General features: G+C 46.0%; 1 protein-coding gene and 1 long non-coding RNA gene across 2 annotated transcripts in view; one reads left to right on the top strand and one right to left on the bottom strand.

The window, feature by feature from the left end:
• The window catches only part of ANK3 (ankyrin 3), a 461,946-nt gene that overhangs the window by 70,835 nt on the left and 368,249 nt on the right, over window positions 1–22,862 (top strand).
• On the bottom strand, window positions 13,588–21,980 carry LOC142502111 (uncharacterized). The gene is made up of 3 exons (XR_012803646.1): window positions 21,864–21,980; window positions 21,583–21,759; window positions 13,588–13,916 (listed from the first exon to the last, which is right to left on the bottom strand). It is a non-coding gene; the product is annotated as an uncharacterized LOC142502111 (long non-coding RNA).

Here is a 22,862-nt window from a genome sequence, read left to right as displayed (position 1 = left end):
CCGGCTTCTGCATCTTCTGATTACAATTTGATGCCGTAACGCTGGGGAGCGCAAACTTTTCCTGCTGCGCCCCCTGTCTGGCCTGTGCTGAAGCTGCGCCCCCTGTCTGGCCTGTGCTGAAGCTGCGCCCCCTGTCTGGCCTGTGCTGAAGCTGCGCCCCCTGTCTGGCCTGTGCTGAAGCTGCGCCCCCTGTCTGGCCTGTGCTGAAGCTGCGCCCCCTGTCTGGCCTGTGCTGAAGCTGCGCCCCCTGTCTGGCCTGTGCTGAAGCTGCGCCCCCGTCTGGCCTGTGCTGAAGCTGCGCCCCCCTCCTAACTTCCAGTCGCATCAAATGACGCTCCGGGGTCACGCGACGTCGGGTCATGTGACCCGCGGCATCATTTGACGCCGGTGACATCACGTCACATGACCCCGCGTTGCTATGGAGATGCGTCACAGCGTCTGAATCCCGGTAAGTTTTTCTTTTTTGTTGCAGAGGCCTCACGCGATCCCCCGGCATTAAATGAAATGCCTGGGGGAAGAGCGCGGGACCTCTGCAACAGCCCGAGCCCCCCCAGAAAATTCTCCCGCCCCCCAGGTTTGCGCTCCGCTGCCGTAACGTCAAGTGGCGACATGTTGCCATAATAACGTGATGTTGCAGAGATGAGCAGGCGGTGATGCCGGAGAGAAATTGAGCCCCGCCAAATTACAAGCCGGACAATGTATATTGTTTTGTGGGGATTTATATGTTTTTACTTATTTTACATTTCAGGATATAGTGTTTATGTCAAATAACTACAGTATGTTATTTATTTAAGAGCTGCAGTGGAGCATACATTTAATGGTAAATATAGATGTAATGGCATTATTGAAATCCCTGCTCTCTAATTGGTTAAAATTCCGGGCATTATCCAATCAGTAATGGCCCGGCATTATTGGCACCCTGCCAAGTTTCAGCCAATCAGCTTTCAGTTCTCATTCACAAAGAGTGAGATCACCTCTCAGACAGGGGAGGTAATTGGAAAGGAGGCAGCAGCAAGGCACTGACTACTCCCCCTCCCTGTCTGCAGCCAGGCACTGACTCCTCCCCCACCCTGCCTGCAGCCAGGCACTGACTCCTCCCCCACCCTGCCTGCAGCCAGGCACTGACTCCTCCCCCTCCCTGTCTGCAGCCAGGCACTGACTCCTCCCCCACCCTGCCTGCAGCCAGGCACTGACTCCTCCCCCTCCCTGCCTGCAGCCAGGCACTGACTCCTCCCCCACCCTGCCTGCAGCCAGGCACTGACTCCTCCCCCACCCTGCCTGCAGCCAGGCACTGACTCCTCCCCCACCCTGTCTGCAGCCAGGCACTGACTCCTCCCCCACCCTGCCTGCAGCCAGGCACTGACTCCTCCCCCACCCTGTCTGCAGCCAGGCACTGACTCCTCCCCCACCCTGCCTGCAGCCAGGCACTGACTCCTCCCCCTCCCTGCCTGCAGCCAGGCAATGACTCCTCCCCCACCCTGCCTGCAGCCAGGCACTGACTCCTCCCCCACCCTGCCTGCAGCCAGGCACTGACTCCTCCCCCTCCCTATCTGCAGCCAGGCACTGACTCCTCCCCCACCCTGCCTGCAGCCAGGCACTGACTCCTCCCCCTCCCTGCCTGCAGCCAGGCACTGACTCCTCCCCCACCCTGCCTGCAGCCAGGCACTGACTCCTCCCCCACCCTGCCTGCAGCCAGGCACTGACTCCTCCCCCTCCCTATCTGCAGCCAGGCACTGACTCCTCCCCCACCCTGCCTGCAGCCAGGCACTGACTCCTCCCCCTCCCTGCCTGCAGCCAGGCACTGACTCCTCCCCCACCCTGCCTGCAGCCAGGCACTGACTCCTCCCCCACCCTGCCTGCAGCCAGGCACTGACTCCTCCCCCACCCTGCCTGCAGCCAGGCACTGACTCATCCCCCTCCCTGCCTGCAGCCAGGCACTGACTCCTCCCCTGCCCTGCCTGCAGCCAGGAACTGACTCCTCCCCCTCCCTGCCTGCAGCCAGGCACTGGCTCCTCCCCCACCCTGCCTGCAGTCAGGCACTGACTTCTCCCCCACCCTGCCTGCAGCCAGGCACTGACTCGTCCCCCTCCCTGCCTGCAGCCAGGCACTGACTCCTCCCCCACCCTGCCTGCAGCCAGGCACTGACTCGTCCCCCTCCCTGCCTGCAGCCAGGCAATGACTCCTTCCCCTCCCTGCCTGCAGCCAGGCAATGACTCCTTCCCCTCCCTGCCTGCAGCCAGGCAATGACTCCTTCCCCTCCCTGCCTGCAGCCAGGCACTGACTCCTCCCCACCCTGCCTGCAGCCAGGCACTGACTCCTCCCCCTCCCTACCTGCAGCCAGGCAATGACTCCTCCCCCTCCCTGCCTGCAGCCAGGCAATGACTCCTCCCCCTCCCTGCCTGCAGCCAGGCAATGACTCCTTCCCCTCCCTGCCTGCAGCCAGGCACTGACTCCTTCCCCTCCCTGCCTGCAGCCAGGCAATGACTCGTCCCCCTCCCTGCCTGCAGCCAGGCAATGACTCCTTCCCCTCCCTACCTGCAGCCAGGCAATGACTCCTTCCCCTCCCTGCCTGCAGCCAGGCAATGACTCCTTCCCCTCCCTGCCTGCAGCCAGGCACTGACTCCTCCCCCACCCTGCCTGCAGCCAGGCACTGACTCCTCCCCCACCCTGCCTGCAGCCAGGCACTGACTCATCCCCCTCCCTGCCTGCAGCCAGGCACTGACTCCTCCCCTGCCCTGCCTGCAGCCAGGAACTGACTCCTCCCCCTCCCTGCCTGCAGCCAGGCACTGGCTCCTCCCCCACCCTGCCTGCAGTCAGGCACTGACTTCTCCCCCACCCTGCCTGCAGCCAGGCACTGACTCGTCCCCCTCCCTGCCTGCAGCCAGTCACTGACTCCTCCCCCACCCTGCCTGCAGCCAGGCACTGACTCGTCCCCCTCCCTGCCTGCAGCCAGGCAATGACTCCTTCCCCTCCCTGCCTGCAGCCAGGCAATGACTCCTTCCCCTCCCTGCCTGCAGCCAGGCAATGACTCCTTCCCCTCCCTGCCTGCAGCCAGGCACTGACTCCTCCCCACCCTGCCTGCAGCCAGGCACTGACTCCTCCCCCTCCCTACCTGCAGCCAGGCAATGACTCCTCCCCCTCCCTGCCTGCAGCCAGGCAATGACTCCTCCCCCTCCCTGCCTGCAGCCAGGCAATGACTCCTTCCCCTCCCTGCCTGCAGCCAGGCACTGACTCCTTCCCCTCCCTGCCTGCAGCCAGGCAATGACTTGTCCCCCTCCCTGCCTGCAGCCAGGCAATGACTCCTTCCCCTCCCTACCTGCAGCCAGGCAATGACTCCTTCCCCTCCCTGCCTGCAGCCAGGCAATGACTCCTTCCACTCCCTGCCTGCAGCCAGGCACTGACTCCTCCCCACCCTGCCTGCAGCCAGGCACTGACTCCTCCCCCTCCCTACCTGCAACCAGGCAATGACTCCTCCCCCTCCCTGCCTGCAGCCAGGCAATGACTCCTCCCCCTCCCTGCCTGCAGCCAGGCAATGACTCCTTCCCCTCCCTGCCTGCAGCCAGGCACTGACTCCTTCCCCTCCCTGCCTGCAGCCAGGCAATGACTCGTCCTCCTCCCTGCCTGCAGCCAGGCAATGACTCATCCTCCTCCCTGCCTGCAGCCAGACACTGACTCATCCCCCACCCTGCCTGCAGCCAGACACTGACTCATCCCCCACCCTGCCTGCAGAGAGCAATGCACAGGAGAGTGAGGGGAAAGGTGTGTGTGTGTTTGTTTTGTGGGTGGAGCAGTGGGGCTGCTGTTTGTGTGTGTGTGTGTGTGTGTGTGTGCAGTTTTCTGGGTTTACAGGAGGCTGCGGTGTGTATTTGTGGGTGTAGAGGGGGACTGCAGTGTGTATGTGTGTGTGTGTGTAGTTTTGTGGGTTTACAGGAGGCTGCAGTGTGTATTTGTGGGTGTAGAGGGGAACTGCTGTGTGTGTGTGTTTTGTGAGTTTAGAGGGTGGAGGAGGACTGTAGTGTGTTTTGTGGGTGTAGAGGAGGGGGGGGGGCTGCAGTGTGTATGTGTGTATCTGTGGATGTATGTATTGTGACAGAAACCAGGGAATGGTAATAAATTCGATATATAGGGCTCCCAGGATACTGGACCGCTTCTATCCTGTTTAGGCTGGAAAATGCAGCCACAGAATGCATGCATTCCATCACACAGGTTTTCAAGTGCTGGAACTGAGGGATGAGGGATCCAGACCAGAGTTTGTCTGCTGCCTGATTTGTCACCTGTCCTGCTAATTAGAATACAGGTATTTAAAGCTGGTTTCCTGGTCCCTCTCCCCTCGAGCCTGGAGGCAGAAACAGGGTAAATCATTCTGATCCTATGTTAACATTTAAAGTTCCTTATTTTGTTTGTTGGGAGCGGACAAGCTGCCCAACCCTAGTCAGGATGATTGTGTGTTAGTTATTGCTCAGGTGAGCAGGGCTGTGTTTTGTATTTGTATTCAGTGTTGCAGTCTCAGTGCCTGGGACTGAAAAACCAGGCAGAAGCTGCTTAAAGGAACAGTACATTACGCCTCATCGTTTTTCCTACCCAAAAAGACTGTGTTCTAGCAGTCCCGTTCAGACGGCGGAGCCCCCTGAGTAAGCCGTTTGTCACAGTATGTATGTGTATGTAATATATATATATATATATATATATATATATGTGTGTGTATATGTATATATGTATATATATATAATTCATTCAATGTTGGCAGATGACATTCACGTCTATCATACTGTAGTTATGGTTGGTTCTTGTCCCGTAATAAGATAAATAAACTATCCTTGCTGGGCAGACCCTTCTCAGTGAACTTTCCAGAAGGAATGAGACAGCACACAAATTAATCCAATTTCAAGGTGTATTGCAGGTATATGGCACACACACCAACGTTTCGTCTGTCTTACAAACAGGACCTTTATATGTGTGTATATATATGTGTGAACAACAAATATATATGTATGTATGTGTGTGTGTGTATGTACAATTTCCTTTTAATAAACTTGCAGTAAAAGCAAAAAAAATGTAGACAATCGTGCTGATAAAAATCAATATGACTACAAAAGTGTCTCTTTTTTAGTAAAATGTAAAAACAAAAAGGCCTATAATAGTAATAATCCTCGAAGAACAGGGCATTACTGGCTGATTAATTATTGTGGTCACTAATGTATTAGTAGATCACAGTCCACGCAGTTTCCTCCTTTACATTTGCCCGGCCTTATGTTTGTTTGTTTGTTTGAATGGAACCGTTCCGACAAAACAGCTTGAAAATAGCGGTGCTTCAGCGATGTGATGGCCGGTCCCGTAGCAGGCGCTGCGTCTGTGAGATCAGAGCGTTGTGTGTGTGCTTGTGTGGAAGATGGAAGTTGTTGTTGTGGCCTACATGTAAATACCCTGACCTGCTTCAAACAGAGATATCAGTATAGTCCAAGATGCATCTGAATCGTACACATGAATCATTTAGCTACATAATGTTCTCAGTTACCTGCAGAGTGGGCCATTTAAACCAGTTTGGTTAATTTTAGATGAATTCCTTTTAGCCTGAAAGCCGCTTTCTGTTGTTCAAGACATTTGTTATGTGGGAAAAGTGTTGCAGGAATTTCTATGCTGCATGGACTTCATGTAATCCATTGAGCATTGTATGAAAGTATTATAACCCCTATAGAAATCCCTGTCTCCTGCTTCTCTCCTCTCCTGTCTCCTCTACCTGTACAAGATGCCACTCGGCAGCGTAAGGATGACATCACCAGATCACGCTGCCGCCCAGCGGCCTCTGGTATAATCACAGCTTTAAGGTGTCCTTATGACACTCCTTGAATGTCATGAGGACCACCATGCCAGGACGCCCCTTGGAACGTCATGCTTGTAATGCTCATTCTCTAGAGGAGCAGTGAGTGTGATGAGAATGGAAGTAGAACCCCCTCTAATTCCCTTCGCTGAGGGCTGGATGTGACATGATCGCTACCTGAAGTGATCATGTGATCGTTATCCTGAAAAACAACCAGCGGTTTTACGACAGCCTAAGGTTAAAATCTCAGGGACTCCCAATCACTTCTTCTTCCTCCTGCTGGGAGAGGATTAGGGGAGAGGGGAGAGACCGGTGAATATTTTCTATGGTTTTTATGTGTTTTTCTTTACAGTTATAACTCTGATCAAACATTGTGATCTTGAGAGGCAGGGAACATCAGATCTGTAATGAGTCGAAACCTTGAGGATGTTGACCATGTTTTAATACAAAAAGCGTTAAGGAAATATGTCCAGTACCATCAGTCCGTGTGATCACTCCTGCAGTCAGGGGACTGGTGTTAGATGTTGGGTAAAAATGTGTAGAAAATCTCTTAATGTTTATTTGACCACACACATTTGGCACTCAGATCGCCTACTCAGTGCCAAAATAGTCACTATTCATTGAATCAATAAGAATTAGCCATGATTAGTAAAGTTTGATACTAATAATAATTTTGTATACTACTCAGATCAGCAAACAAAAGCAGAAATAGAAAATAATTTATGTTAAAGCAGTAATGCCCACCCCCCAAAAAGCCTTCCCCCCCCTTCTTCTTTTACCATACCTGAGCATACATTTTCTAAAAAAAACTACAAACATGGCCACCAGGATCACGAATTGAAAGCTTCCAATGACATTGTTGCTTTCTACTGGTGGCAGGGTGAACCACTACATTTTGTATCCACTGGGCACATATGGACAAACTCTTCATTGCTCATGGAAAAAAACCTTGAGTGTCAGGGACTGCGGCTTTAATGGTTTGCATGTTTTATGTAGCGTTCAATGAATTATGAACCCTGAGAGGTTTAACAAAAGGGGTTGTTGACTTTTATGCAGCATTAAGTTGCTTTCAAACTGGAGGGTGGCCAGCTTGGAACTGTGAGGAAGAACTTTATGGAAAGTGTGTTGCATTCACGGAATAGCCTCCAACAGAGGTTATAGAGACTAATACAGTATGGGAGATCCACAATCCTTCACATAGACACAAAGCTATCCTACATATGAAAGCTACCAAAGGAACGGAGGGTTCACAGTGGGCAGACTGACTAGATGGAACAAGTGGCTTTTATCTGCTGTCAAATTCTGTGTTTCCATAAAGGGTTAGAAGGCGGTGCTTTTTTTTAATGTAATATCACTTATGCAAATATGAAAGTGCAGTCCTAATGTACAGGGCATATTGTAACTGCACTAAAACACAAATATCCCAACGTATGCCACAATTTTTAACACTTGTTTTCTAATGTAAGATATGCTTAAAATCTTTTCAATCATTTAATATATTTGCTATTCACGCACAAAAAAATCGATGCTATGAACAACTAACATGAAGGGGCTCTGATTGTGAAGATATGCTGGAGACTAATGACTGTACCTGACATACAGTATGGGGGAGCAGTACAGATGCAGGTTTTCCATTCTGGCGAGTTGCAGATGTTACAGCTCCCACTGACGCGATACATTTCGTTAACACTGACGCATTATTTAAAAGTAGCGCTATTGAAAGCGAGTGTTCAGCGATCACACACGCGGTATTTAATGTGTTATTTTTTGTTAACGGAGTTAAGAACATCTGCTACATCTGTAATTGATAGCACCTCATTCCCTGCCTATTTAAGCCAATGGCTTTCAAAGTTTTAACCGCCTCTCTCTCTTCCCCTCTTACACCCTCACACCTAAAATCTCTGAACCTTTTAGTTGCCAAAGGGGCCAGGGGCACAATATCCATGCATTACAGATCACGTGCCGAACGCGATCTCCCCTACAAAAGAAGCACTCAAAGGGCACGGTGGCCCCCGGCGGCCACACTCCATGACGTAGTGGCTACATCTTGGGGCACCCAAAGAGTTAAAAAAAAAAAACTGTTCATTGCAATTGAAATGACCTCAGCATTTCTCGTGCATTACAAGTAGAGACAATTTGAGATTAGGAGAACATTGGCTTTTTTCTAACCTCACTATAGCACGTGTAGAGAGCAGTACAGTATAAACAGAGGCTTACACGGAGGAGTCGAGGTTTGGAGAATGGCAGGAAAATGCTGCAGTTGAGACCTGCTAGAACCGGAGTGGCCAAATCCTCCAGTCCTCAAGAGCCACCAACAGGTCCGGTTTTAAGGATATCCCTGCTTCAGCACTGGTGGCTCAATCAGTGGCTCAGTCAATGGCTGTGAATTGGGATTAGGGATTCTAAACCCCCAAAACATAATCTTAAGAGACAAGTTGTGAATGTTGGCAGCAAGGCCGTATTGAAGTTTATGAGACTGATTCCAAGTCAGCAAGGCTCGGATAATCAGTGAAAGTTAACATGTCTGCTTTGGGTAAATAGAACTGCTAATTTAAGAGTCTTGATTCTTAAATTAGCTCTAAGGACGTATGTAGAGCTTTCCCAGTTATGAGTAAGACATTACTGTATTTCCACTATCTGTGAAAGATTTCTCAAATCTTAATGCACATGAGTCACTGCAGGAATTTTAAGCTGCTTCTAGCTGCGGTGAAAGCCTGAATGATAAACTCAGAAATGGTGTATAATCTGCATTCAGTTTGTCATTCTCCTCAGTAGGACATTAGTTAAATAGAATAAATTTAGTAGATAGACCCAGATTAGAATTTTAGCAGATTAATTTTACATGGCTGGTATATTGGACTAATCCAATAAAGATTCAGGCAGACATTGGGGCACTGCTGGTTTTAGGATAAAACCTTAATATGTTCAAATTAAATTGTACAAAAACTGGTTATGATACAGTACTCCATTTTATTGGTGGGTTTAAAGGTTCTGAATGAGGTTGAAGTACAATAAACCACATTATACAGTAGCTGTCCAAGAAATCGAATTCATTACATCAATAAACTCTGAACTAAATGAGACATTTTAGGGCAGTAATTCCGACTTTAAGTAGGACAAAGTCATTGAAGTATAGGAGAACCTGGTTCTGAACTGTGTGAGACGTTACAAGTGTTGGGACACAACACACATGGTGTCTGAAATTTAGAGCGGTTTATTTATGTACTATGTGTCTATTACTAAGATTTACTTATTTTGTCTCACTTAAAGCAGCAATACCCCAAATCAGGGGTGTGCAAATTGGGGGGCGCGCCCCTTGTCTGCGGGGGGGGGGGGGGGAGGGGCGCGGGCGGTTGCAGAGGTCCGGCTCTTCCACCAGGCATTTAAAATGCCGGGGGATCGTGTGAGGTCTCTGCAATAATAAAACGTATGGGGATTCAGACGCTGTGACGCGTCTCCATGGCAACGCGGCATCAAATGACGCCACAGTGTCATGTGACATCACATGACCCCGGAGCGCCATTTGATGCAGCTGCAATTAGGATGGGGGGGGCGCAAGCAGGCAGACAGGGGGGCGCAGCAGGAAACGTTTGTGCTCCTCTTCCCCTAATCACATGCCTAGATATACCCTTGGTCCTGACACCAGATGTGTGTTTCCCTGTTCTGAGACTGTCAGCACTCCTCAGTGTAACATTGCAACAATGTTACTTTCCCATTGCTCCCAGTCTGTTGCCTTGGAAACCCCCCTCTGATCAAACCTCAGGTAATAGTCCTCGGCGTGTTCCAGCCGGGACAGGAAAGCGTGCTTCCGTTTGGAACCAGCAGCCATTAGGAGCAGTCTGTATCCCATCTCCTGGGAGGAAGTTTCTTCATTTACCTCTCCCTCACTTATGTCACCTGCCCGAGTTCCCCTCCTGTGTTGTTATTGTTGTGCCTTTACAATAAAAGAACAAAAAGAAAGAAGGACACCGTGTGCATCTATGGGGAGTGAGTTAGCTACCTGTCTCTACCACTAGTCACCGTGCGCGCGAGTCAGAAAATCCTCGTATTGGGATAGTGTCCTGTTCCCTCATAATACGCCCTTTTTAAAATTCCTGGGAACTGTATCTCTTTTTGCAAAAAAAAGTGCTGGAGGAGTTTTCACACCTTTTTTTCTTCTTTTCTTTCTTTTTTAGTCCATTGTAGCTATTTACTCATCTATAGGACCCTGTCTATAAAACTGAATATCCTGAGGAATAGAAAATTGCACAGATATAGAAAACAGGCTGGGTGCATATATCCAATCAGTTAGACCCCAAGATTTCGGAAGTATGGACAAAACGTAAAAATACAATATAGGAATAGCACAACCAATGTGAGTTGGATATATTCACCCCTTCTATCTTTTTACGATTTATATAGGCGTGTGCGTGTGATATAATTTTGTTGACACTATATCTGTGCCATTTTCTATTCCTGAGCTATTCAGTTTTATAGACCCTATAGGGTCATATAGATGTATTAGAATAGCTACCATGGACTATCAAGGAAACCAAAGAAAGAAAAAGAAAAGTCATGTCTAAACTTCGCCAAAACTTTTTTCTTAATGAAAAATAATTAAAGCTGCTATATGTCTTAGATGAACTTTTCGGACGTTTTTAAAAAGGGGTTATCTTTAGGGAACAGGGTTGTATTTTTAGGTTGAGTGTGAACTGTTTCAAAAGACTATTTTCAAGTTGAGTAGCATGAATTGCAGCTTTAAGATGAACAGCAAAATGGCTTATAATATCGTCCGCATGCAGCGAGTTAAATCCTCGGGAAATAGATCTGAACACAACCTGCATTTAAATTCTGTCTCTATAGCGCACTCTCACTTTTTCGGCAAACGGCCTCGGACATGGTGCAGAGGCGTGCGGAGGCTGAGGGAAAGCGGGTGCTTTCCCTGGCCATTCTAGATGGGCCGCGGGGGGCGTGCCGAGTGGCGTCACGGAGCTGGTTCGCCCTCATTGGGCGAATCGCTCACGTGTCCGGCCTGTCGCGCCAATAAATCAGTTTGAACTGATTTCTTGCGCAACGCGCTCCCTCCCGCTTCCGCACGGACACGAAAACTGCCATAGGGCAGTCTGTTCTCTCAGCGGCCGGTCTGCGGCACCATGTCCGAGGCCTACAGGTAAAAAAAACCCAGCTCTTTAAACACTTGTGGAAGTTACTATTTATTATGGGTAGATCAGCAATAAAATCAGTGCCAAGGAGGAAGAAATTCCAGTTCCCATTCTGGAATGAATCGGTAGATCTGGCTGCTCTCTTATCCTGCAGTTATGTTTCACAATAAAGACGGCAACACACATTTTATAGAAAGTGTAGACTTTTTCCCTGTGTACAGCTTGCTCTTTCTGTACTTTTCTATCTGATGAACCGAGGACATGCAAATAATTACTAGCGCATCTGATGTGAAATCACAAGTGGGGTAGTTACCTAGCAGCATAGGAGACTCACACATAGGAAGTACACACTTCTACTTAGCATGTGTCGTCATCTAGTAGTCCCTGTGTTTATGATGCATCCTTTCCCTCTACAAGTATGTACATTTTGTATGTAACGGGTTTCCCCCCCCCCCCCAATCTCACATTGGCCCGGGTACTCTAACAACCAACCCCCATTACGTGTTTGTGTTTGGTGGTGCACCTGTAGGCAACAGAACTCCTGAGTCTCCCGCTTGATGGTATTAGGGGATATCATCAGGACAGGTAGCTGAGGTAGTGGGTGCGAGTTCAACTTACATCATGTGCAGCGCCTCCACCTCATCAGGGTCTATGCTTCCGCAGGGAGATGGTCCTGATGAGGAACTCATTCTTGGTGGTGCCATCCACTGCTGAGTAATTTCACACTCACACAGTGGGGGTATCGTTAACAAGGTCATCTTTATTGTAGATTGGGATGTAGCAGACTGCCCCATGCAGCTGCCGGCTCTAGCTGCACATCTCTCCGTGCTGTCCCTTCGCCAGGTACGCCCTCCCGAATTGAAGTGGGATTCCCTCTTCTCCTAGGGATATCCTCTCTGTGCCAGGTCCCTGGACACAGAGTGGTTTAGACAGGCTGATTGGTCAACCTGGACCGCTAGTTACGTCACTAGGGTCACAAAGTGTTCCTACAATCCCTTATGCAGGAAAATACAACTTCCCAACAGCTTTCCAAAGCTGCTAGAACACACTGTAACTAACTGTGTTGTGCCTTATATACTTCAGGAGGCAGGCGCATCCCTGATGTCACTATCCAGGGACTCAGAGCATACAGCCACTCCCCTCCATACATAGGGCACCTCACCATGGTGTGAGGGAAAACCTCCATAACTACTGCTGGCATACCTGTTCTTACCAGGACTTACTGCCAACAGAGAGGAAAGCAATATACCATTATTATGCATGGCTATATGTAATATGGCAACAGCTGCAGAAAGCCCTAAAGAGAAGGGGCTTGTTGCATTAGGTGCATCTAACTTTATTTGTGAATGAGTCTCAACTTGCTAATGCGGGCAACATTATGACTATAAACACTTGCTGCAATGAACGAGGCTGCACAATTCTTTATAGTACCCAAGATGATAAGACCTGCAAGGTCTGCGCAGCTACTGTATATATACACATTATTGGTATCGTTTATGTATAAGGGGCCAACATGTTCCACAGCCCAATACAACTAGAGAATATGTCAGAGTTTGGTTCACAAAATTGTTTACATATTGTCTCTTAAATGTTTAACAAAAGTTTATACGTTTTGGGGGTTTTTTTGTGGAGGAAATTATTTTGCCTTTTTTTTAGGAAGTTACACAAGTGTCAGTGAAATTTACAACATTGGTGTGAAAATGCCTTTATTTCCTGAGCCGTGTGAGCCAGCGCCTCTGCAGCAAGCGAAATGTTACGTTCTTAAGAGGGCAGCAATTGTTCTGGCAAATTCTATTACAGAATGATTGGCCAATGCTTGGGAGAATAATCACGAATGTTGTGACCGGAACATTTTTGGACGTGTCGAGAGTCTAAACATTGACAGGTTCACACATCCGTCAGACTATATACCAGAACAAGACACAGAAAATGCTACCAAGATTATGTGTACTGATACAAAACATAGGAGGCCAATGCTCCAAGTAGCATACAAGGAAAAGGGGGGAGTACAAATACAATGTTTCATCAATGGAAACAGTCTAAGAAGGGCTCTCTTGTTGGTACTTTAAAAAGTATAAATCTCCATTAAATGCAATTAATTGCAATAATGGATAAGTCCTTTAAGTGTGTTTATACAAAAATAATGCACCTCACTTTATATTTATCCTTTCTATAAACGTATTCGCCTTTGATAAATGAGCTGTACATTCAATAAATGTCCCTAGAGTTTGTTTTCACATTTTACATAGACAACATATTTGTTTTCAAGAGGAAGCCGAACTCTGCAACTTCAATGCCACGTAATTGCTTTCAAGTGTCAATAGAAATACAAATGTTACTAGTACTGTATAAAGTAGCAGTGAGTTTATTCAGTGACACTTCTCTTCCAAATCCTTGTACTTCATCCAGTATGTTTATTACCTTTTATTTCAGTAGTTATAAAAGTGAACGTTCCCACAGGGAACCTGCGAGAAGAAGAGTATTTGATACATTTTCCACTTGTTTGAAACACACAGCAGTTTGTGTGGAAAAGTAAATAAATACTCATCTCACTTGAGCAGTGAGGTTGCCAGGCGGTTGCCCTCTATACCCACATGTAACGTACGAATAAAGACAGGAAACAGGAACTGGAGGTAAAATGGCCGCGGCTATTTATTTATACAGAAAACCTAAGAGGGGTAAATGCCGCTCCCTGCCAGAGTGCTCCTTTGACAGGAGGGGGAGGGGATGGTCAGCCGGCCCTCGAACCGCTGACCTCGTGTCCCTTATGCAAGTGGGCTCTCGAGGTCATGGATAACTGACCTTGCCCACTCGTACTCCCCCCGGGCTCAAACGGCCCAGCTCCCAGTCTGGCAAGAACAAGCACCTACCCCCAAAGAGCCGCTGTGACAAAGGCAAAACAGGTCAACGGCCCCTCCTGCTCGGAACCTCGTTCCTTTCATTTTCAGCATTTCATACTGCAACAGAGCAAAGAGACATTAACGCCGCATACAATGCATGTGTCCACCTCACAGGGAATACAATGGCACTGCTAGGCATGTCGCTGCCAGTTGTTACATGATTGCCCTGCGCTTCCTAATGGGATGGGTGGGAATCGTCTGGCGGGCAGCAAAGAGGCTGCGCTGGCCTTACATAGGCCCCCTGGGGACTCCTCCCTGGGCAGGGGAGGGAGATGTGGGGACGGGCCAGCGAGGGGAATGCAAGCCCCCCCAGTCATGAGACCCCTCCACCTATAGCTAGGGGGCCGCTATTTATTTGGATACAATTTTAAATGTATGGTGGTGCTTATAGCTGCCATTCGTAACAGAGCCTAACATACAGAAATCACTGAGCACAGTTATGTGATTATTGCCACATGGAGCATTAGTCCAAGGAGTCTCATTACAAAGGAGAAAGCTGATAAGCAAAATGACAAAAGCGTGTTCCGACTCGGAGTGCTTCCAAGCAACTGTAGTGAGCTGGCCTGCTGATTCTGATGCTATTTTTGGTATTGTCCATATCATGGTTACACATACAGAGAATGTTTGGAGCTTACAAATATGGTAAGTCAGCTAGGAATCCTCACGTAGTATGTTTAATGCTGTGTGCGAGGAGGTACAGTAGCAAGTGCTCATACACCTTTAGACATTTCAACAGTCCCCTGGAGTTTTACCTCTGCTCCTTGTTGTCTCATTTAACGGATTTACAGTATCTTTGCTGTGATGCAGTGTCCACAGTGTTAACTGCGTAATCACATTATCAAGTTTCATTGTTAGCCTGGAAAATGGCTGTGGAAGAGGGAGAGTGCTTCTCTGAACAAGTAAGGATTCCTGCATTCATTCCTAAGACTTTTGCATGAGCAGCCTAACTGTATAAAATATTTGAATTATTTTTAACATGACTTGTGTGCAGTTACAGTAAACAGATGCAAATGTTTACTCTCAGCTGCACAGGTTCCTGCCTTTGTCTTTGCCTTCAGGTTAAATTTAGACAGTGAGGATACTGCATGCACTATTTTCTCTTGGCAGAAAATACATGTTTGCATTTTTATAGTCTGTATTCTCTAAAAGATGCAGTTTGCAAGAGGCAGGGTTTGTTTTCCAGGCAATCTTGAAATCTGAATTATTGTGAACATTTGATAAATTCTTGTTTTGTGTTCCTGCACGGAATTATATTTATTCATTTTAATTGTAAAGAATGTTTCTGTTTGTTACGATACCTGGAACAGTTTATCACAATAAGATATTTGCCATGACCTTTGTTATGAAGGTTCTGTTTGACCTTCAAAAAAAAACAACCGTTGATTTTTGTACAAATTAATAAATTTTTCTTAAAACTCACTGGTTTATTGTGATTTGCATAGACCCAGTGTATGCACATTCTTTGGACATTAGACCCGATATGGTATTGTATCCAATGATTGGCTGACCTTTAATGTACAAATATTTGAGAAAGGTTACCTACTGTATGCAGCTGAAAAGCACACGTGGCAGTTTTTTGTTAATGTAAATAAACAGGTCATTTATCTCCTTAAACAGCAATGCACTATGAGTACCTGGAATAAAATGGCTTTAAAATGGTAAAAATATACTTGTTTTGCTTGGTTAGTTTACAATCGCTGTAATTGTCCATGCCTTTTTATTTATGTTAATATATGTATTTAGTTCTAGTAAAAGCTCCTTTAGGAGTTGTGCACTGATTTACAGAAAGCATATTTTTATTAACAGTAATGTAACCAGGAGAGTTCTTACATAGTACAAACTTCTTTATTGTGTATGGAAAGGGTTTACATGGGGTCTCACATGGGGTCTGAGAGTATGGTCAGCATTCAGTTTTATTAGAGTGCCCAATAATCTTTTGGATGTGTGCTCTCTGTAACTTTAACATAATTATACTCTGAATGCATTGTAATGTTTTCAGTGCGAGATCTTAAGAATGTGACGTTATTGTAATGCAATATATTTTAGGACTATTATGGTGCCTTATCTGTAACTGTTTAAGAAAGTTTGTTTCACACTCGTAAACAAAGCTTACACACATGGTAATGACTGTCAGTAGTGTTGGTACTAGCTTCTAGCAGCTGTGCCACTTACTGTGCATCCTGAGGCCATTGATTAAATAAATAGAATTCACTTCTTTTATTATTTTCCGTGAGCCAAACCTCTGTTCTTGACCGTGTTCAGAGTTAATCAATGACCTGAAACACTTTAGATCCCAAGATTTTGTTTTGATATCCCAACATATCTTAATCAACCATTAGGAACATTTGTAAACGATTCCTGTTGGTAATTAAGACCTTGGTTGGTTGGACTACTCGAAGTACGTGGTTCCAACTGCCATTTTTATTTGGTGAAATAAGTCGTGTTTAAATCCTAAAACACATTTTGAGAAAACATTCTACAAAATAACTTTCTGATCCTTTTTTACTCTAAATGCTGATAAATACAGTTTTTAATGCAATTTAACTCTACTGTTGGATATCTGTCCCTGTCCTTAATAAAAATAGTGTGTGTTGTATATTAGTAATATTCATGGAGGCTCAATTAAGAATTGGCCTTTGGGGTACAAACTTGCAAAACTGTTTGATACAGTAAATTATAAATAGCTGTTAAAATGGCGGAAGGATATGTGTTGTGGGATTATCCCTTTTAAAGCCTTACTTTTATATTATTGCAGCTTGAAGTGTATCTTTATTCACCATGGCTTGGAGGCACTCATAAAGTAATTTTAAAAGGAAATAAATGTTTCAAGACAAAAAAAACATAGGTTGTGTGGTATATTGGTGCATCACCTCAACAGACTCCAGTAATGTAATCTCCCAATAAATGAATCCAATGTCCAGGAATAATATATGTAGAAGTGAATGAATTGACCTCCCAGGGTGATAAAAGGGACTTGATGGTGCCCACACGGCTATCCCAAACTACGTCTCCAATAGGCATAAGCTCACACCTTGAGAAAGTCCTAACGGACGAAACGCGTTGGTGCGTGGTCCTATTCTTGTACTGACCATTAAAGATTCATGTATATTTTGACCCTTGTCTGGAGTTGCCCTCATTACCAGTGCTTGCTGCCGCTTCCGCTGTGAGCTGTGCCTCTCGTCTCCCTTGCTGTTCAAGACAGAACAGTCTAGTTCAGTAGTTCTCAAACCTTTTCCCGGAGACCAACAGCTGTACCAGGTGTGATGGCAGAACAGTATGGCATGCCCAGATAAAGGTTAAGCCCGCTTGCTGCTTCTGCTAGTCAAGATGGCAATCCACTAAAAGGGTTAAGGTGCCATCTCGGGGTTGGAAAATGGCCTCCATCCCTGGTAATATCTAACTGGGATTATGCATCTCGTCTCTGACTGTGTGTTACTATGTATTAACTGTCACTGTGTGACACATTGTATGGCTGGGCCACTAACAATGGTTAAGTGACCAGCATATAATGAGTCAGAAGGCAAGCCTTTGTGTAGGGCCAGTGTGGGGGGACATTGTGAGGCTTGGGAAAGACGCACCCACCTGCTGGGAGAGTACACACTCCAAGGCTGGTGCATTGTTCTCTCCCCAGCAGTGAGGAATGGAACTGCATTGGGGGGACCTGGGTTTGGGTCCTTGCTCCATCAGTCGGTTTCCATTGGTAAGTTCAACTTTTCCCATGCTCCCAGGCCCCACCCATGTGGGATATTCCCCAGGGGAATTTTAGAGGGGCTTTATGTACATCAGTGATTCCCAACGGGGGGTTTGTGAATAGTTAGGAGTCCCAAGGGGTTTGCCCCATAAAATATGTAATGGTGGATTCCAGTTCTTAGACTGTAGTAGGTTCCTGAAGTCGTGTGGAGATTGTGCACTTAGTAAGGCCCCACACTTCACTTTAATGCAGATGGCTTAGTTGAAATTACAGCAGGAACTCCCAGAGTCTCACCCCACAATGCTTTACATCCACAGCAGCAAGACATTGTGGGACGTGACTTTGGAAGCTTCTGCAGTAATTGACAGCTCCACCCATGCTGACTGCAGACACTTAGGTGCAGTTTGGGGCCTTATTAAGCGTTTGTTTCCCCCCCCCCCTAGCAGGGGGTGCACAATGTAAAGGGGGTTACAAACCTCTGATCTACTTGTTTGTGCAAAAGTTTGGGGACAAACAATTTCAAGTGAAACCTTCACTATTTTGTGCCAGCTTCCTTTGTGTTTTTCTTTTTTGAACACGAGAAAAAACATGAACACATTTCAAGACTTTCTATTAGCTGCCATAGTGCGCCTGGACAAGACTGCTCTCCTGGACTACATCTCGGGCACCAGCGTTTCACCGTAGCTTGGAGTGCTGCAGTTAATCTCCAAAAGCACAATTATTTATATTTATGTAGAAATTAAAAAAAAAAAACAAGCAGCGCAGGTTCCTGCTTTAATCCCTGAGTAAAATTTTGTGTCTGCCAAATTTTGGCGACGGTTTGCATTTTTGCGACTTTTTGTTGTGATTTCCCAGATTTTGCCCATTTTTTACGTGTGAGTGAATGTTTAACAATATTCGGCACACTTTTATTTCCTCAAGTTGTGACATTTGAGTGTAGTCTAATGCAGGGGTGCGCAAACTTCTGGTGCTCGCGCCCCCACTTACCTTCGTGCTGGCATCAAATGATGCCGCGGGTTCATGTTATGTCACGTCACATGACCCCGCGCCGCCATGGTAACGTATCGCCGAAACCGGCTGAATCACGGTAAGTGAGTTACAGAGGCCTTGCGCGGTCCCCCGGCATTTAATTTAAATTCCTTGGGGAAGAGTACGGGGCCTCGGCAACCGCCCCCCACCAAATAAATGTTGCACCCCCCAAGGTCTAATGAACCATTTGGTTCATCTGAGTGAGTAGTTTCTAGTGAACACCACTGGTCTGGGACTGAGAGAGCGAGTCAGCACGGATGTGTTTTCTATCTGTGTGTTGCCTGCATGCTGACATCATACTGCAGTACACAGGCCTGAAGTGATGTGATGATATCTGATATCATGTATGTTATTGCAAAACACTAATGTGAGAATGCAGAGAAGAGACGGAGTATTGTTTGAAATAGTAACTGAATAAACAACGTTGCCATGCATAATCCTTAATATGCCGAATTTATATATTGACTATAATGTTTGTAATATTTCAGATCATTTCAAATCAACATAATAGATTTGAGTTGAAAAGTGTCATGTTTCTCAGCATACTGTAAATGTATTTGGAAGATCAATGACAATCATAAAAAATGTTTGTAATCACTCTAATACCATATGCAAGGCAAGTTTCCCTGGCCTGGTGGCTGCAGGAGGCCCGGCTAACGGTCCTCTCGTTGCCGCCGGGCCCCCGGCTCTCCCCCCGAGCTGCGGGCCTCCCTCACTGACCATCCCGCGCTGAGCTTCTGATGCCGGTGCGTACTGGGCCTGTCTGACAGCGCGCACCGTAAGCACGCGGATGTTAGTCTCAGCTTGGGATGGTCAGTGAGGGAGGCCCGCAGCAGGGGGTGGGGGGGGGAAGCCGGCGGCAACGAGAGGACCGGAAGCCGGGCCTGGCATGAGACCATCCCCAAGGTAAGTCTGTATTTTATATGTATTTAGGGGTGGGTTTATTTTTATATGTATTTGGGGTGTGGGGGTTTTATATGTATTTGGGGTGTGGGGGTTTTATATGTATTTGGGGGGGTGGTTGGGGATTATGTGTATTTGGGGTGGGGTTTTATATGTACTTTGAGGGGTTTATATGTATTTGGGGTGTTTTTTTTTTTTACCATATTTTATTGACGATCAATACATTGAACATACATATCAAAACATCACATATTTTATGGTAAAATAATATCAGGGGAACGCATCTAGGGATGGGGGGAGGGGCATAGTTACATTTCTACATTCACTTTAGACTTACATTTATAACTTCTGTACAGTCCTGGCCCCACTTTTCCTATAAGCTTGTCAGTCAGCGCTACCACGCAGCCAGCTTCAATATTTTGTCCAAGGAGAATGCACACTACAACTATCGCAGCAGGATTGTGGCCATACTTACCCCTGGAATATCTGATTGAACAATCCAGGGCTGCTAAACCTTTTGGAATTTATTGCCAGTTTCGTTGACCATGCTTGTTAACTTTTCCATTTGGCAATTAAATCAAATTCTTTTCTAGATCTTCGACACTAGTGGGGTGTCTTTTTATTTGTGAGCAACCAGTTCACTTTCAGCTCTGGATAAACCTTGCATTGGTCTGTATAGAAGGAATAGCCAGGGATCCATGGTATAGTGAGGCCTAAAATCCCCTGTAGCCAATTTTTAAGTTTCCTCTAGAGAGATACAACCTGAGTGTAAGACCACAGCGTATGTAACAAGTCAGCCTGTTCTCCGCAGTTTTTTGGACACATTGGAGAATAGCCTGGAATACATTTGGAAATCTTTAGAGGGGTAAGGTACCTTCTCATTAAGACTTTATATGGATTCTCCTATAACATGGTGCATATCAAGCTCTTAGCGGCCGACAAAAAGATTTCACTCCATTCCTCCTCATCTAAAACTTCTTCTAAATCAGTCTCCCACTGGCTCACATAATGCCATTGTTGTGTAAATTCTGTGCCTGTGCACGTTACTTCCTTATACATCTGGGATGTGAGGTCACTAGTATCAGTCTCGAGTACACTTGGCTTTTCAAAGTTTGTTAGCGGGGGGAAGGGAGGTGCTTATTATAAAATGCTCAGAGCTGAAGGTACCGAAAAAACTCAATGTGTTGCAAACCCTTTTCCATCCTAATTTGTTTGAATGTTTTAATATTGTTATCACTCCCCAGGTCTTGTGGTCTCTGTATCCCCTTCAGTTGCCAAATTGTAAAATATTTATTGTTCAGAACCGGTGCAAAATCCAGGTTATTTAGGAGGGGGTTCATTAACGATTTTTTGGTTGTTAATGCGCATCTGAATTTGGTGGCCTCCCATATTTTCAACAAGTTAGTCATTGAGGACAGCGGGTCTCTGATCTAATTTACTACTGATTTTGGGGACCAAATTATTTTATTCAGGTTGGGATCAGTATGCCATTGGGAGATTTGGCAGAGTTGAGCCTCTCTATAATATGATAACAAGCAAGGTACTGCTAATCCTCCTGCCAATGTCGGTCTTTCAAGAACCCTTCCCTTAATTCTTGTTTCTTATCATTCCAGATACATTTAGTGAACAGAGACTGAAGGGAAAGAATATCTTTTAATACGACTGGCACTGGAAGGGTCTGAAATAAATATAAAATGCGAGGGAGCAAGTTTATTTTAATACTTCATCTACTATGTAACACACTGTATCCTGCCTATCCATGAAATATTATATGTGGACCAAACTCCAATATCCTCCCTGAACGTTTGGAATAATTTGGGGAAGTTTGCTCGGTAGAGAGTTTATAGTTGTTTGTCATTGAAACTACTAAATATTTAATAGAAGATGGTTGCCATTTGAAATTAAAATTGATGGTTAGTAATTTCTCAACTTTTTTGGTGAACTTATATTTAGTGCTTCTGATATAGCATTGTCTATCTTAAAGCCCTGACATTTTGTGTAAAGTCTTGAGAAGAATAAATAGGTTACGCATTTGTACCGAGTGCTCGCCACAAACAGGACGGGACCGCGAGGCCAAGGTGGGGATTTGAAAACACTGACCTGAAGCCAAGAGGCCACGTCTGGGGTGCAGGTTCGTCGTCATGTAGCCAGGTCAGGGTTTGGAGAAGTAAGGTAGTATATGTGCTCGCCGTGCTTGAGGGTAGGAGGCTGGTGGGTAGTAGAGGTCACTTAGCCAAGGTCGAGGGTAGTAGAAGATGGAGTCCGTAGTCCAGGTCACTGGAATGCAAGACAGAACGAGGCAAGGCAGGTCAGGGCAACACAGAGTACTTGTGACCAGCACGACGTCACAAGTAAAGAACTATTATGCTCAGCCGATTTACAGAGGCAATCGATGAGCCTATCAAGGAGGAACGGCCAATAGGTGAACGGCTGCACAGTAGAAGCTGTTACTAGACCATTGCTGGACGGGGTCTGCACAGCAGACACTGATGAGGCACCAGCTGTACCAAAGTCTGGATCAAACTTGGGGGTGGTGCCTGCACCCACTCCTGACATCACGAGGGTGGAGCCTGTGCCCAATCCTCACAGCAGGGAAGTAAGAGATTTGGATATTGTCAGGATTAAATCATCTGCAAAAAGAGCTACTTTGTGACTGTTTGTTAATTTGAATTCCAGTTATATCTGTGTTCTTCCTAATCTGGGCCGCCAGGGGTTCGATTAATAAGGCAAATAGTCAAGGGAATAGTTGGCACCCTAGTTGCTTGTCACTCTTCATTTTAAAATAATCTGAGGGGAATCCTTGATAGATTACTCTAGCTACTGGATTAGAGTACATTATAGTAATACAGTATAGTATTTGTAATTATTTTTGTATTTCTCTCTTTTTGTTTCTTTCTCCCTGCTGCGATACTGATCAGGGTGGCCTTATGAGCTTCCCAAAGCGTTGTTTGGGATGTCACAATGTCTTTTATTCTAAAAAAAAAAAAAAATCTAATTCTGAACTGATTTTCTGGTATACTTCTGGGATTTTTATAATTGATTGATTCATTTAGTTTCCAGTTTGCTTTCAGTCTGTCCAATTTAATTTGGGAGCATCTTATCTCTATTGGCGCGTGGTCTGACCATGATATATCATGGATCTTGGATGAAGACATTTTCGAGATCAATCTGTTAGATACAAAGATGTAATCTATTCTGCTATAACTTTGGTGTGGGTGAGAAAGAACGTATATTCCCTTTCCTTTGGATGAAGTTCTCTCCCGATATCTGCTAATTATGTGTCTTTTAATCCTTTAAGGTTTTGTGATGTTTTGACTCTGTAGATTTAGTTACATTGGGGTTAAGCACTGTATTAAAGTCTCCCACCAAAATAGTGTATC

The sequence above is a fragment of the Ascaphus truei genome, chromosome 8 (assembly GCF_040206685.1).
Source record: "Ascaphus truei isolate aAscTru1 chromosome 8, aAscTru1.hap1, whole genome shotgun sequence".
In the NCBI taxonomy this organism is placed as follows: domain Eukaryota; kingdom Metazoa; phylum Chordata; class Amphibia; order Anura; family Ascaphidae; genus Ascaphus; species Ascaphus truei.
This window is presented reverse-complemented; position numbering and strand designations above follow the sequence as displayed.